The sequence below is a fragment of the Microtus oregoni genome, unplaced genomic scaffold (assembly GCF_018167655.1).
Source record: "Microtus oregoni isolate MIOR12 unplaced genomic scaffold, Mior012 000050F_ref0000143, whole genome shotgun sequence".
NCBI lineage: Eukaryota > Metazoa > Chordata > Mammalia > Rodentia > Cricetidae > Microtus > Microtus oregoni.
This window is the reverse complement of record NW_024543256.1, coordinates 13,779,790-13,784,082: the sequence shown is the minus strand read 5'-3', so window position 1 is coordinate 13,784,082 and position 4,293 is coordinate 13,779,790.

The window sequence follows — 4,293 nt, the reverse complement described above, 5'->3', positions numbered from 1 at the left end:
TTGCTTCATGACAAGCAGAAAGCATCGAGTGAAAGGAAGGAGCCAGAGACAAGAAATGGTCTTCAAATACACAGTCTCAGCGGCCTGCTTTCTCCAGTTAACTCATAGCTGGACTGATGGATTGGACCGTAAGTTTCACAACTGTAAAATGAAAACAGCATTATTTATTTAAAGAAGGTTGTTGAAGAAGTTTAGATGAGCTGGACTCTTTCGTGTATGTAACTTACTGTAAGCTCAAGTCACTAAACTGAGCCTTTCAAAGGTTTTTGAGATCTTTGCCTCCTAAGTACTTGTTTTTGATTACTTGGGAAAGCAGGATGATCTGGAGAAATGAGTCAGCAGTTAAGAAAGAGCACTTGTTTCTCTTGCGGAACACCAAGGTTCAATTCCTAGCACCCGCATGGTGACTCACAACCATTCATAACTCCAACTCCAGACGATCCAAAGACCTCCCCTGACCCTGTAGGCCCCCAGGCATGCACCTGCTGCAGAAACACACATTCTGGCAAAACACTCATGCACGTAACATTGTAAAAATCCAAAATTGCTTAAAAAATAAAAACAGGCAGTAGGCACAAAGGCCATGCTGTTCAGCTGTTGTCAGGGCTGGTCTGACCAACTGTTGTAAAGTGGGTGGCTTGTATAGACCCTGTAGGAGTCAACTTCATGCTCGATTGGTTGGTTTTGGACTCTTTCTTCTAGACAGTTATCAATGACTGCATAACAGAGGAAGACAACATCAAGTCCATTTGCCTCATCTTGTGGTTCAGAAACTCGGGCCATATGCTCTCTTTTTCAGAGAGTGCCGTCTCACCAGCTTATCTGTGTTATCCATCTAAAGTGACACAATTAAAAAAAATGCCTCACATACATCATCTGAGGGATTAGATGAGTCAAAGTAACATCACGCAGGTCTTGCATCTTGGTCCCTGTTCTTGGATAATATGTCCCAGTTTTTGTCCCACGTAGATTCTCTTTCCAAAGGGAAACTTCCAAAGTGTTCAAAACCAGAAGCTACTGAGGCCTTTTCAGATCTAGTTTGAGCTCATTGCTTATTGATTCCATTTGTCAAAACCAATCCCAGGCCTGGCTTGCATTGAAAATAGCTTCTTGTGCCTGGTGTGGTGGCTCACACCTTTCATCCCAGCACTTGGATGGCAGAGGTAGGCAGGTCTCTGTAAGCTCGAGGCCAGCCTGGTCTACAGCCCTGAGTTCCGGCACAGCCAGTGTTACATAGAGAGACCCTGTCTCCACAAAATAACAGAGGGGAAATAAAGAGAAGGAAAGAGGGAAAATAGCCCCTTCTACTTGAGGATGGGAACATCCTGGTCATATTGAATGAACCTACAGGACACTGTGGCTTGTGGTCATCTTTTAGAAGCAATCTAGCATACATAGTTTGTGAGCCATTGGACCCAGAACCCAGTTGACTCTGTTAGAAATGGGCTTGCCTATGTCTCCATTTGCTAGTCCCAGGTGATTAAAAAAAAAAAGCAACGTTTTGGATTTGTTTGAGGAAAGGGGGTTTGGGAGAGATGAAGAAATGAGCCTTTTTCAGAGAGTGCCTTCCCACTGGCTTTCTCGTCATCTCAAGAGAGACAGTAAGAAAATGCTTATGATTTCTTATATCACTGGATAGTCCTCTTCCTCTTGAGTCTCCTGAAAAATCTAAAGCGAAGCAGATAAAAATCTTGAGTTGGCAGTTCAATAAAGGCTTCAGCTTTTACATAGTGCTTGTGGTTCTCCGAAATACGGTGAGCATAATGAAGTCATCCATGGACTAACTTAGGGGAAAGGAGAACTGGACTGTTTAAATCTCTGGTTCCGGAAACATTGTTGCTTCTGCTTGTGCCCTTCTGTGCAACAGTCTGTCAAAGGGAAATGCGGCTGTTTCGTGTGTCTTTCATGACAAGGCCATTTTCTTTAGCGTTGATTTTTGACTCAGAACGATCCAGTCTGAGAGAACTCTGGAGGAATTAATAAGTGCTGCAGATATGACCCTTGACCCTTTATTCCCCTGGGCACTGCGGCTCTTCCCCTTTCCTCCACATTCCTCTGTGGAGGCCCCAGGGCAAAGCATTTTTGTTTCTCTGTGCACAGGCTCCTCACCAGCCTGTAATTGCTCCTTCTTGTTGCCACATTTCCTGACATTCCAATGTTCCAATATTTGTCCTCTCTTTCACGCCCCTGTGGCCTCCGCTATGCCTATCCGTGCCATGAAGATCCATCCCCTCCTAGCCAAGCCTGCCCAGCCTTCTTACAATGTTCCACCGAGTACCCCAGAGCCATGTTAATTAACAGTGTGGCGTGGACCTGTGGCCTTCTCTAACCCTGGACCCAGGAGAACTACAGCTTCTGTTCATCCCTGCATTCGAATCAGCCAGGGTGATCAAACTTTATCAAGATATATGTTCTTGTGTCGAGGTACAAGAACACAAATATTCATCTAACTATGTATATGTATTTATGAATGTAGTTTACACATGCAAACATGTATAACAACTCACAAATATTTTCATAGACAAACATAGAGGTAATTCAGTTGTGACTATCATCAGGCTCAATACAATATATTCATATAAATATATCCCACTTATGGACAGATACGTGCAAGTATATGCACACATATATATTCTCAAAGGCATTACACATGTGTACACATAGGGAAAGGCCATGCTCAGAGCCAGGGAAGGCAACAGCTGGCTGTAAGAGACTATATGTGGATTAGGATGGCATATATGTGGATCATGAAGACATTGACTATCACGACATCAGAGGTCAGATGGTCATACATAGGAAGCGATCTATATAGCTTTTATTATATTTAGGTATGACCCTTGTATCCCTAATCTCTCCAAGACTTTTAACATAAATGGATGATGAATTTTGTCAAATGCATTTTCAGCATCTAATGAAATGATCATATGGTTTTTTTCTTTCAGTTTATTTATATGCTGGATTACATTGATAGATTTTCGTATGTTGAACCAGCCCTGCATCTGAGGAATGAAGCCTACTTGATCATAATGGATAAATTTTCGGATGTGTTCTTGGATTCGATTTGCCAGTATTTTGTTGAGGATTTTTGCGTCGATATTCATGAGTGAGATTGGCCTGTAGTTCTCTTTCCTGGTTGAGTCTTTGAGTGGTTTTGGTATCAGAGTAATTGTGGCTTCATAAAAGGAATTTGGTAATGACCCTTCTGATTCTATATTGTGGAATACATTAAGGAGTATAGGTATTAGGTCTTCTTGGAAGTTCTGGTAGAATTCTGCATTGAAACCATCTGGTCCTGGGCTTTTTTTGGTAGGGAGGTTTTTGATAACAGCTTCTAATTCTTCGCGACTTACAGGTCTGTTTAGATTGTTCACCTGGTCCTGGTTTAGTTTTGGTAAATGGTATTTGTCTAAAAAAGCGTCCATTTCTTTTACATTTTCCAGTTTTGTGGCATATAGGCTTTTGTAGTAAGATCTAATGATCTCTGAATTTCCTCTGTGTCTGTGGTTATGTCCCCCTTTTCATTTCTGATCTTATTAATTTGCGTGTTCTCTCTCTTTCGTTTGATTAGTTTGGATAGGTTGATTTTCTCCAGGAACCAGCTTTTTGTTTCATTGATTCTTTGGATTGTTTTCTGTGTTTCTATTTTGTTGATTTCAGCCCTCAGTTTGATTATTTCCAGTCTTCTACTCCTCCTAGGTGAGTCTGCTTCTTTTTTTTCTAGAGCTTTCAAGTGGGCTGTTAAGTCTCCAATATGTGCTTTCTCTGTTTTCTTTAGGTGGGCACTTAGTGCTATGAACTTTCCTCTCAGGACTGCTTTCATAGTGTCCCATAAGTTCGAGTATGTTGTTTCTTTATTTTCATTGAATTCAAGGAAGACTTTAATTTCTTTCTTTATTTCTTCCTTAATCCAGGTATGGTTCAGTAGATGACTGTTCAGTTTCCATGAGTTTGTAGGCTTTCTGGGGGTAGCATTGTTGTTGAATTCTAACTTTAATCCATGGTGATCTGATAAGACACAGGTGGTTACTAATATTTTTTTGTAACTGTGTAAGTTCGCTTTGTTACCAAGTATGTGGTCAATTTTTGAGAAGGTTCCATGAGCTGCAGAGAAGAAGGTATATTCTTTCCTCTTTGGGTGGAATAATCTATAGATGTCTGTTAAGTCCATTTGCTTCATTACCCCCATTAATTCTCTAATTTCTCTGTTAGGTTTCTGTCTGATTGACCTGTCCATTGGTGAGAGAGGAGTGTTGAAGTCTCCTACTATTAGTGTGTGCGGTTTGATGGCTACCT